The sequence below is a fragment of the Ailuropoda melanoleuca genome, chromosome 11 (genome assembly GCF_002007445.2).
Source record: "Ailuropoda melanoleuca isolate Jingjing chromosome 11, ASM200744v2, whole genome shotgun sequence".
In the NCBI taxonomy this organism is placed as follows: Eukaryota; Metazoa; Chordata; class Mammalia; order Carnivora; family Ursidae; genus Ailuropoda; species Ailuropoda melanoleuca.
Genome location: NC_048228.1, coordinates 45,454,554 through 45,467,317, shown reverse-complemented (window position 1 = coordinate 45,467,317; position 12,764 = coordinate 45,454,554). Strand labels below are relative to the sequence as shown.

General features: G+C 41.1%; 1 long non-coding RNA gene across 1 annotated transcript in view; it reads right to left on the bottom strand.

Annotated features, from left to right (window-relative positions):
* Positions 1-12,358, bottom strand: part of LOC105235531 — a 60,447-nt gene extending 48,089 nt beyond the window's left edge. Inside the window, exons 1-2 of the long non-coding RNA XR_002141822.2 lie at positions 12,218-12,358; positions 9,395-9,537 (exon numbers count right to left, since the gene is read on the bottom strand). This is a non-coding gene — a long non-coding RNA (uncharacterized LOC105235531). The remainder of the gene's footprint in view (positions 1-9,394; positions 9,538-12,217) is intronic.
* Positions 12,359-12,764: the final 406 nt, after the last annotated feature.

The window sequence follows — 12,764 nt, the reverse complement described above, 5'->3', positions numbered from 1 at the left end:
GAATGAGACATAAAAAGGGAAGTGAATGAGAAAGAAGAATGGGAAAGAAAAAGGAAGACGAAGAAGAGGAAGATGTCTTCTGATCAGTCCCTTCCATGCAAAATTTGCTATTGCTTTTGTGCATTCCTGCAATGCTCAATGACATCTTGTCCCCTCAACTACCTCCACCATTCCCTTCCCCCTGCCCGATGACATAAAATCCACACTCTTTCCCAACTCCCGGGATCTAGCTTGTGTGAGCCCATGAGGGTCTCAAGGAGTCAACAAAAACTCAAAACACATCTGGTGCCCAGCCCTCTGCCTCTTTCTTAGAGAGAAAACCACTGCAGTTGACATGCCTGTGTTCCAGCTGCCCCGGCTAGTGTCACTGCTGTTCTATCCAGCTACATGTGGTCCACAGACTGCTTAGGTCTGGTCACCCAGCTGGTGTTCTGAATAGTGAGTCAAACTCTTTCCCAGTGAAACTGGTCTGGTACTCAACCAAAATTTATAAGCATTGACTAAGTGCGCTACTATGTGGGATGCTGGCGACGCTGGAATGGAGAGTTTAATAGGGTTTCAAGTTCACACCAGAATAGGAGGAACAGACATACAAACAGACAGACAGCCCTGCTGGAAGAAATTGTGGAGATTTTCCTCAACGAGAAGACAGCAACATGGAGTCTCAAATTATGACTAGGAGTCAGCCAATCGAAATATTAGGAGCAACGATCATATTTCAAGACAAGGAAGAGGCATGATCAAAGGCATGGTGGTGGGAAATATTTGGCATGGGGATATACCATCAGTTTGGTATGACTGGAATATAAAGCGTGAAGCCTGGAGAGGTGCCCCATGAAGCCAAAAGCCAGAGGCCAGGATGGGGAGAACTTGAATGCCTCATGGAGGTGCTTGAACTTATTTTATGAGCAGTGGGGAACTGCCAACGAGTTTTTTTAAAAAGGAAAGATATGCCAGATTTGCATTTTAGGAAGACCCGCGCTGATGCCCATGCAAATCCTGCCTGTGAGGTGGGGTAGAGCTCTGGCCGGGGAGCAAGATTAAGGGTATCGAGACCAGCTAGGAGACTAATAACCCAACCCGGAACAGATGAGATTCCAAATAAGGACAAGAGAACCCAGCATAAAGAGGAAAGAATGAATTGGAACAATCCCATAAAAGGTTAAATCAATTGTGTGTGTCAGTAAGGAGAATTGAAGGAGATTTCCAGGTTTCTGACTCATGTGACTCAGCAGTAGCTTTACTGGAACAGGGAAGAAGGTGGAGACACTTGTTTGGGAATATCAGGAGTTATTTATGAATTCATCATGAATTCCAAACCCTTTTACACAAGCCATTCAATCTCCACAAATTTTGGAGAATTTTAAATGCTACTGGCTGTATCATAGGAAAAGCTATGTTCCCAAAGGGTTTGTTCATGGAAGTTTTACCACCTGGAATTCAATTGGTAGCTTTCTCACCCCATTAGGGTGACTGTCCACACACAGGTAAGGTGCGTTCTACTTTCAACACTTAGTTCGTCACCGTGCTAGTTCAATGCTATCCAGTGATGCTTCCACATGGCACCTGTCCACATTCTCCCATTCGGTGTTGCTGGGGTCGAAGATCAGCTGCTGTGTGACGCTGGTTCAAACAAGCACAGAGAACAGGGAGGACCGGGGCCCTGCCATCTTGTCAAGAGAGATCCTGAGTGCTCTGTCTGTAGCATTTAATTTCATATATCAAAAGATCAAATCTAAGAATCTGTTGACAGATATCAATTTTGGGTAATTGCTACATTGCTGTTTGTTATTTTATTTCTGTATTTTTTCTTTTTCTTTCAAATCCTCAGATTTAATTTTTTTTGTGTTTTTTTTTAAAGATTTTTTTTTAATTTATTTATTCGACAGAGATAGAGATAGCCAGCGAGAGAGGGAAGACAAGCAGGGGGAGTGGGAGAGGAAGAAGCAGGCTCATAGCGGAGGAGCCTGATGTGGGGCCCGATCCCATAACGCCGGGATCACGCTCTGAGCCGAAGGCAGACGCCCAACCGCTGTGCCACCCAGGCGCCCCTCAGATTTAATTTCCATAAAATTAGCTCATAAATGTCTTTTATGTCCTTATCCCCACCAGTCATCCCTCCCTTTTTCCCAAAACCTGGAGAACTTTCTTCTCCCCTTAATAATGACTGTGAATTTGATGGGTGTGAAAGGAAGGGGGGAATTAATAAATAAGATACATATTTTCCAAATTTAAGTCTTATTGAAATGCTGCAAAATTAGCAGAAATATGTGTGCTGGCAGGGGCGCCTGGGTAGCTCAGTTGGTTAAGTGTCTCCCTTCGGCTCAGGTCATGATCCCGGGGTCCTGGGATCAAGCCCCGTGTCAGGCTCCCTGCTCAATGGGAGTCTGTTTCTCTCTCTCCCATGTCCCCACGCTCGTGATCTCTATCATGCTCTCTCTCTCTCAAATAAATAAATTTTTTAAAATGTATGCTTGCACATTAGGTACAATGTATACAACACATACGCATTTGTATACATACATATTCAAACTTGACCCAACAGAACCGCTTTGAATGCCTCTGTTTACTCCCTAAGAAAATTTATGAAGAGTATTAAAAAAAAAAAAAGACATCAATGTAAACTTCATGGTACAATATTTTTTAAAGATTCAGGGATCCCCCAGTGGTTAGTCTAATGTTGCAGTTCTATTCCCTGAGAAGCAAACTCTGAAATGGAATTTGCATGCGGGACATTTAGTAGAAAGTGTTCTCAGGATCCATACCCAGAGGGAAGGGAAGGAAGCTGCATTGGACAGAGGGAGAAATTGGGCCACAAGCCAGGGATAACAAGGGCTTATGCTGATCCTCCTGGCCCTTTACAGTTGTCTCTGTTGGGATTGAGGGGGTCAGGCCTTTATACCTTCTCATCAACCAGACACCCCAGGCTTCAGATGCAAGTTGCTCCTCGAGATAAGAGTGTGACCTTCAATAAAGAGGCTTCAGTAAAGAGGCAATCAAGGGCAAGTCCCCAGAGAAGGACTCAGCTGGGAGCTACCTGCTGCCAACATTCCTAGTAGTTGGGGCAATAAAAGTTTCAGTCCTTAAGTGGGGTTCTGATAAGCCCACCCCTCTATCCACTTACTGTATCAAAGTTCTAAGAAAGGGAGCAAAACTGTCATTAATTACATGTCGAATTAATGTAAGCACAGTGACCTTCAGCAAGTCTCTTAATATTGTCGGACCCATTTTCCTTACCTATCAAATGAGGTAAGATAGGCCCTTCTCAAGTTTCTTCAGCCCTAGATGTGGGCCAAGTTTACCACCCTGTAGATCTGGGTGCTTTTTATAGTCTCTATGTATACTTTCTATTTACATGTGGGGCCCTCCGAATAAACAATACATGCCATGCTTTTATGCTCACTTTATATGACTTGAGTTTGTGGAAACACTTTTTAAATGTTTCCGGTTGCTCCAAAAAATTCAGATTTACAGAGAGGCGCCTGGACAGCACAATCAGTTAAGCATCTGACTCTTCGTTTCGCCTTGGGTCATGGTCTCAGGGTCCTGAAATTGAGCCCTGCCTCGGGCTCTGTGCTCAGCACAGTGTCTGCTTAAGTTTCTCTTTCCCTCTGCCCCTGCCCCTGCCCCTGCTCGCTCTCTCTCCCTCAAATAAATAAATGAATCTTTTTTAAAAATTTATAGAAAGATGTTTCTTTTTCTAACGACATATAATTTACCATACCTATGACTTATTTGATTCCAAGCTAATTGGTAAGAATATGTAGGTTTCGGCTCGATTTCTACTTAGTTTCAGCTCAGGTCATGATCTCAGGGTAGTGAAACAGCCCCACATCGGGCTCTGCGATCAGCACAGGGTCTGCTTGAGAGTCTCTCTCTATATATAAAAATAATAATAAATAGATAAATCTTTAATTAAAAAAAAAAAACGGGCGCCTGGTGGCTTAGTCAGTTAAGCATCTGCCTTCAGCTCAGGTCATGATCCCAGGGTCCTGGGACTGAGTCCCACATAGGGTTCCCTGCTCAGCAGGGAGCCTGCTCCTCCCTCTCCCTCTGCCCTTGTGCTCTTGGTCTCCCTCTCTGTCAAATAAATAAATAAAATCTTTAAAAACAAAACAAAACAAAACAGGGGTGGCTGGGTGGCTCAGTCCGTTGAACTTCTGCCTTCAGCTCAGATCATGGTCCTGGGGTCCTGGGATTGAGTTCCTCGTCAGGCTCCCTGATCCAGGAGGAATCTGCTTCCCCTTCTACCCCTGCCCCCGCTCATGCTTTCACTCTCTCTCTCTCTCTTGCTCTCAAATAATTAAATAAAATCTTTAAAAAAAAAAGGCATTAGATCTATATTTTCAGAGTATGGCTGCTTGTTGGAGATATATTGCCAAGGGTTCTACTAATCGAGACCACGAACAGCAAGAAGAGAGAAAAAAAGAGCATCTTAGAACTCTGACTGTCAAATGAAATTGTCAATAATGATGTTGAGTTTGTTCTAAGTTCTCTGGAGTTGGTGTCGGTGCCCAGATATGCTTCAACTTAATTCAAAGGGAAGGTACTCTCTTTCCACTCCCTTTTATCAACATTTGTCTCTACATTGTCAACTTACTTCCCTATGGAGTCAGGGTCACCAATAATAAAATAGACCTTCCTATACATCTTTTCAAAAATAGCATTTAAAAATAGTGTAATCTTCACATATATGTACCAAGATATTCATGAAAATTCACAACAGCCAGAAAGGATATTGTCTAAACTTTCAACAAAAAAGGAATTTTTTAATGAAGATAGTATATCCATATTATGCCATGAATATTATTACTAAAAGTTATACAATGAAACAATATTTGTTAGTGTAGGACAATTATACAATCTTTTAAGCCAATGAGTGGGCTGTATGTAAAGCAGTATCTATGTTATAATCCTAGGCACTACAGTGTTTATAATGGTATGTTTTGCTTCACTTTCCAAGTTTTCTTCTTTGAACACGTGTTTGCTTTTGTTATTAAAAAGAGTACCACTTTCTTATTTTAAAAGAAATTTTGTATTTATTTGAGAGAGAGAGAAAGAGAACACGTAGGGGAAAGGGGCAGAGGGAAAGGGAGAAGCAGACTCCCCGGTGGGCAAGAAGCCCGGTGCAGGGCTCGATCCCAGGACCCTGGGATCATGACCTGAGCCGAAGGCAGACACTTAACTCACTGAGCCACCCAGGCACCCTGGAGTACCACTTTTTTAAATGGCTATATTCAGGGACATAGAGAAGACAGTTTGAGAATGGATTACAGCACTCAATGGTGCTCCACCTCCTTCCTAGCGGCAGCTAAGCCTTGCATTAGAGGTAGGGGTGACAGCAGAAACACAAATACCTCACTCTGGTACAGCTCTGAGACCATGCCAGGGTCCTGAGTTATTCAAGGTCCCTAATCATTCCCAAGAAATACCTCCACTGACCCCAAGGCTGGAAGATGGATAAAAGACGGGAGATGGGGAAAAAATGGCTCACCTAAATTTCCAAACTGCATCACTAACCTGGGGAGTCTGAACAGTATCTGATGTATCCCGAGTATTACACTGTGGGAGAAACATTCCCGTCTTCTTCCCAGGGAGGATAAAACAAAGGTTGATGTCCATGTGAAAGGCAGACCTGTTTTGCAATGACTTGGTTTACTGAATAAAAATGTTACTTTAACAAAGCAAGCAGCCATCCAAGAAGAAGGAAGCCATCCAAGAAGAAGGAAGTATGTGAGAAACCTACAAGACGGGAAAGGCTTCTCTGCATTCTGGGAGCCCATCCTGTCTTTTTCAGCGAAGGACAAGAAAATCTTTCTTGATAAGCAGCAAGAAGATGCAGTCACCGTAAGGCACAGAGGGAAGTCACCAAGAACCCAGGTGGGTGCAGAAGTCTGACCAGGTATTCTGAGCTGAGCCACCAGCTTCACTTGGCCTCCAAGCTGGTTGCTCCTTCCCCCCACCCCCACACTCCACCCCAGCAAGAGGGACCTGAGGTAAGAAGAACTCTGAATTCTGCAGCGGGTGGGCCCCAACCAACAATGAAAGAATGTGTTTAATGGCATATGATAAAAGAAATGCCACCTCACACCCATTAGGATGGTTACTATTAAAAAAAAAAAAAAAAAAAGGGTGCCTGGGTGGCTTAGTTGGTTAAGTGTCTGACTCCTGGTTTCAGCTCAGGTCACGGTCTCGAGGTTGTGGGACAAAGACCCCGAGTCAGGCTGTTGTCAGTATGGAGTCTGCTTCTGATTCTCTTTCCTTCTCCCTCTCATTCACTCTCTCTCTTTCAAATAAAAAAATAAAATCTTAAATAAATAAATAAATACTTTTTAAAATTAAAAAAAAAAACAAAATAACAAATATTGGTGGGGATATAGAGAAACTGAACCTTAATGCATTGCTGGTGGGAATGTAAAATGGTGCAGCCACTATGGAAAATAGTGTGACAGTTCCTCAAAAAATTAAAACTAGAACTACATATGATCCAGCAATTCCACTTCTGGGTATGTACCCAAAGAATTGAAAGCAGACGTCACAAGAGACATTAGTCCACCTATGTTCATAGCAGCATTATTCACGACGGCCAAACGGTGGAAGCAACTTCAGTGTTCACCAACAGACCAATGAATAAACACGATATGGTATACACATAATGGAATGTTATTCAGCCTTAAAAAGTAATGAAATTCAGATATAGGCGTAATGGCACTATGCTAAGTGAAATAAGGCAATCACAAAAAGACAAATACCGCACCATTCCACTTACATTAGGTACCCAGAGCGGTCAAACTCCTAGCACAGGAAGTAGAAGAGAGGTTACCAAGGGCTGCGGACGCAGGGAGTTGGGAGTTATGGCTTAATGGGTACAGAGTTTCAGCTCAAGAAGGAAAAAAGTTCTACAGACTGGTTTCACAATAGAGTAAATGTACTTAATGCCACTGAATTATACACTTAGAAATGGTTAAGATGGTAAACTTTATGCTTTACATATTTGACTACAATTTTTTTGACACTATTCCTTCATTAAAAAAAAAAAGAAAAGAAAAACGAAAAGAAATGCCAAAGGATGCAGAGCGGAGTAAGTTTTGCCACATTCCCTAACCGTGGCCTGGAGTCTAGGGTCCGGGTCGGGTGGAGGCGCACTGCCCTGAGCCCCCAGGGAGCCTGCGCGGATTGGCAGGAAGGCGGGGCGGTCACGGCAGCTCCGGCCAGGCAGGGCAGCCTAGCGATGAAGATCACAGCTGATCAAGCCGGACCGTCAGGGGTAGCCCAGCTCCACCGGCCTGCTCCATGGCCCTGAGCAAGTTACTCAGCTACAGCTGATTTCTAATTGTAAAACCAGTCAGACTGCTGTGAGGATTAAGTAAAGACAACGCACGAAGTGCAGAACACTGGATAATGTGCTCCTGCTTGTGCCATAAGACGGGGAATATATGTGTTCATATTTTCTTCCTTATGCATAAAAACCTCAGGGAGGATATATAATAAATGGATAACTGTTATTTCTTTCTTTGATGGTAACCCAGTGGAAGGAAGAAGGGAAATTTTTATTAGTATCTCTTTTAATTTTTGCATTGTGAACTATACAGCTATAGCACCTATCTGCTTGGGCTTCTCTCTCCCTCTCCCTCTGCCCCTCCTGCTCACGCTCTCTCTCCCTCTCTCTCTCTCAAAATAAATAAGTCTTTGAAAAAAAATTATCTAAACAATTTTAAAAGGAATTAACTAAAATATCAAAGACAAGGTATAATAGAGTATGCATCATACAACGTATATTAATTATGATGATGATAATTATCATTAGAACCATTACCCTTACATCTAAGCCAAACAGCACTCCTTGGCTCATCTAACAAAAAGTCAAACACCTAGGAGAAACCCTGAAATCATTCCAGAATCTTTTAGATTCACGACTCTCCATGGCTGGTCCAGAACCCCCAAGATGACGTTTCAGATCTGAAATTGTATAATGCCGAGGCATGATCCTGTTACTCTCACAGCTGAAATCCAAGCAAGACAATACTCGAGCCAACCACCACAACAAAAACGCGCAAGCAGGACAAGCAGACAAGGCGAGGGACAGGGACAGGGAAAGAAGGGGTAAGGAAAGGGAGTGAGCTGTGGTGAAAGGAAAGAGCAGCACCATTTTTGCTCGCCTGACTCCGCCCCTCATCCTTCCCCCCTATTGCTCCTGGCTAAACACCTGTCCGATCCAGTTTTGGCAGCTAACAACCTAGACCCCTACAGACTTAAACAGCCTCCACCCAACAAGCAAAATCATGACTCCAGACCCCGGAGGCAGGATATCCCCCAGCAACGGGTCTCCTGCTTCTCCAGCCGCCTGGCTTCTCAAGGGTAAAAGAGCAGGCTCCCCAGCTAGACAGTGGGGGCATACTGGACTGTCCTCTGGGGTGGGCCAGCTCTGTCTCACCCCACCAGCTCATCACGGAAGAACCTGACCACCTGATTAAAGGCGTTCTTTCCAGCCCTTGCTCTCAAGATCTTGCCAGCATCCATTATTGGGTCTCAGGGTCGCCTCCAGCACAAAAAGACACAAAAGTCACTAAAGAGCATCACAGTCATAACCCAGAGGGCAACAACGAGGCAGACAGCTGCTTACAGCATATTTTCTTTTTTTTTTTTTAAAGATTTTATTTATTTATTTGACAGAGATAGAGACAGCCAGTGAGAGAGGGAACACAAGCAAGGGGAGTGGGAGAGGAAGAAGCAGGCTCCCAGCAGAGGAGCCTGACGTGGGGCTCGATCCCATAACGCCGGGATCACGCCCTGAGCCGAAGGCAGATGCCCAACCGCTGTGCCACCCAGGCGCCCCTACAGCATATTTTCATGTACAACACAGACTGCCTTGTTGGGCAATAAGTTATTTAAGCGAATCTGCATTTTTATATCTTACTCTGTGCAGAAAAAATTGGTTCCACTTGGGTGCACAAGAATATAGAGAAAAGAAGAAACACATCATGATGTTAGTACCGGGAGCATTCAGATCCTCAAGGATTGATCAATAGACACACTGTATTAGATGCAAACTTCTTCCCTCGCTGCCAAGTTGTTGCTCATGGTGGTTTTAGTCCATAGACCATGCTAACCTATTATTAATTCACAAAGATTTATTTAATGATGGAGGATCAAGCCTTTCAAAAAATAATTAATTACAAAAGCTACTTAATATTCAGAGGTGTCACGCAAGCAGATAACTGGCATTCTCTGTTGGTGGTTTAATTAGACGAGAAGATGCAAAAAGCTGTCACTTGAGGGTGGGTGGCTGCAGGGGAGGAAAGCCCTGGTAAGCGCTACCAGTTGGCCATCTGTACCAGACACAAAAGCACGACCCTTCAGCTGGCCTCCCTTAGAGAAAGCCCCCCATTTTTACCATCTCATCCACTGGCAATTTCTTTTCGCAGCGCATAGCTGGAAGGCAGACGATATTCATGAACCGTAATTTCAAATTTGATGTTTCATAGATGTGGAAGGTTGGGAAAAACAATTAACCACTTGGTGCCTCAGTTTCTCCATCTGAAAAATACAATTCACAAATGTCATCCATCCATCTGCCTCCCAGATCAACAGCTGTTGAACATTTTCTTTACAAATGGCCAGGAACATGCCAAGTAACAAAACTGGCCCCATGTTACACATTTTGATATAAATATGCTGGCAAGAAATAGAAAAGCTTCTTAATTTTACTGAACAATTGATTCCTGATTATTTCAGAGTTGGTTTGTCAAGTTGTGATTTTCTGTGCCACTCCCCCTCCTCGCATTTTTAAAAATCATCCTTGGCCATCTGCTCTCCAGATAATTCTCTTCTTTAGTATCTTCATTAGACAGTGAGTAATAAAAATGCCAACAATCACTACTACAGTTCGTTGTATATTCACATTTAGTCTTACGGGCTCAGCGAGATAGGTATTGTTGTTATTATTATTTCTATTTTATGGATGAAGTTTAGAGAGTTTAGGTAACGCCACCAATGCCCCAAAATTAGGTAGCAAAATTGGGGTTAAAACTCAGGTCAATTTGATTCCAAATCACATAAGATTGCTTTTGCTATTCTGCCATAGAGGATAAGAAAGATACATAAACGCACACACACAGAATGGTCAGAATTTCTACTGTTTGGAAATTATTATAAAATATGGGAACAACAGAAATCACTTGATAAAATAAAATGCATTCTAAATACAATGTAGTATCTTGAACCGGCTCCTGGAACAGAAAAAGAACATTTGTGGAAAAGCTGATGAAATCTGAATAAAATCTGAGTTGGGTTAAAAAGGAAATAATTTCTAAGGAATTCTTGCCATCTGTGGCCAAAACTGTAAAGTCTATCACCATTACTAAGGTCAAAAGTTAATCATTGTTTACAAGTAATTTAAACCATTTTTTAGTATCTGTTTTGAGATTTATTTCATATAATATCTAACCCATAAACCTTTCCTCAGGTCTTTTTGAAAAAAACAAACATTAGTTTTTATATTCATGATTTTTCTTACCTATGTAGCACAGACAATTGAAGGTCAATTAAGTAACATAAAACCAAATAGTTCATCAAAAGAACTTTCATATTTGGGAAAGGATATAAAAATACTAATATTGACCTTTCATTTATCAAAGTATAAGATCTCTAAATTTCCTTCTTTAAACAAGTTTGTCTCAAAAAATAATAAGTAAACAAGTTTGTTGAATATATTAATAGACTTATTTCATATTATGGAATCAATGTTTTAAGTAAAATCAGATTTTGCTGATAATTTTTAGTATGCCAGTTAATTTCTAGTAAAAACATACTCGTAACAATAAAGGTTCAAAATTGCATAATTTTTCAAATGAATAAAAGGACAAAGAAAAAAAATGCACTTATGAGAAACTAAAGAAACATTAAAATTTTATAATTTAATTAACGAATTTTTGGTAGATAAGTAAGCTTTTTATCCTTCACTCTGTTTTTGGCTTGTGTACAGAGTTTTAGTGTAGCTATATAATGTGGAATTTTATGTGATTTCCAGTTTCACTGTATTCTTGAATAAGCATTTTGAATTTTGTTTTGATAATGGAGTTAAATCAAATGAACTGTAAAACAAAAGCTATTGAGAACTATTTAATGTTTCAGAAAGAGAATGAACCCAAATATCAATTTTCTTCCTGACACAAACCCTGACAAAGTGCCACACCCTGAGAGCCCGCCTGGCTTCTCTTACTATGGATCTGTGCTTAAAACCTGGTATCAGGAGACCTCTTTGGAAACCTTTTTCTCAGAAGAGTTCCCGGCATGCACTTGGGAATTGATGTGGCTACGGTGAGGATTTTACGGAGCAACTTTCAATTCCATGCATTGTCAAGTTTATATACAATGGACTATAAACATTTAGGTGAAAGATCTAAAATTGCAAGTCGTACTGGTTAACCTTCCTAAGTTTTGTGACTTCCAGACAACTAGTCTGGTGGATTTGATCACTGAACTCCCTGACTTCATAGTTTAATAGCATCTGGACCAAGGATTCTAGAGCCTCGGGTCCATAGGTAGGGTGAGGAGGTAGCAGATATGAAATTGAGTGTATATGTGCATCTCTCTGGGTAAAGTACTCCTACTTTTCATTCCCAAAGGAGTCTTTAACGCAGAAGAAGTTAAATACCACTTACATGAGCCACCGTGTGGTTACAGAACCAAAGAGCATCTGAATAGATAGGCACACTTTTGCCCTTATGGACTGAATTCTGTCCCCCACAAAACTCATATGTTAAAGAATCCCCTGTATCTGAGAATGTGACTCCACATTGAGAGGCTCTTTACAAAGGTAATAAAGTTAAAACGAAGTCATTAGGGTGGGTCCTGATCCAATATCACTAGTGTCCTTATAAGAAGAGGAAATTTGGACAAAGGGAAGAACATGGGAAGACACAAGGAGAAGATGGTCCTCAAAGGAGCCCAATCTGCTGACACCTTGATCTCGGACTTATAGCCACCAACTGCGAGAAAATAAATTTGTTGTTTGAACCCTCCAGTCTGTGTATTCATTATGGCGGCCCTAGCAAACGTGTACATATGCTTAGTATATTCAATCATTCATTTCAGATTGCAAATACTAATGGTCAGGGAAAACAGAAAAGACTATTTGCAAGTAGAAAGTCTCTAGCACTCCCGTTTCTTTTTCATATAAAAGGTCATAAATATTAAAAAATTAAATATTATTCACCTGCTTAAATAATGCATTCCTCAAAAATGTGAAGAACATAAAAATTATTCTTGCTCAGCTCCCTTAAGAACCAGTGGAGGAACAGAATTGCAAATGCAAACCACAATCTTGTACCCCACCCTTCCTTCTTTATCTGTTCTATTGCGGCCTCCTCAGAGCTCTATCGAAAAACACACAATGTTTAAATTGTTAATTTTTTTTAAACAAAGCAGTAGATGGTTATTAAAAAATAAATTTTAAATATATGTAAGCAAACAGAGAAATACAAAACTTCCCACAGCCCAGAAGTAACAACTTTAGTAATATTTGTTAATATATTTGTATTGCTGCTAAGACTCATCATATTCTTTTCCGTAAGACTAAAATAGTGTTGCCTTCTCCAAATAAACAAGCTCATTATACAGATTATCCAATAATATGAAATGTAAACTTGTCAAAACTATTTTGAAAAATTATTAATGAATGCCCCTCAATGATGAATGTGAACAATTTATTACTTACAGAGATTATATTTTATCAAACAAAAGTTACATAAGATTACATCCAA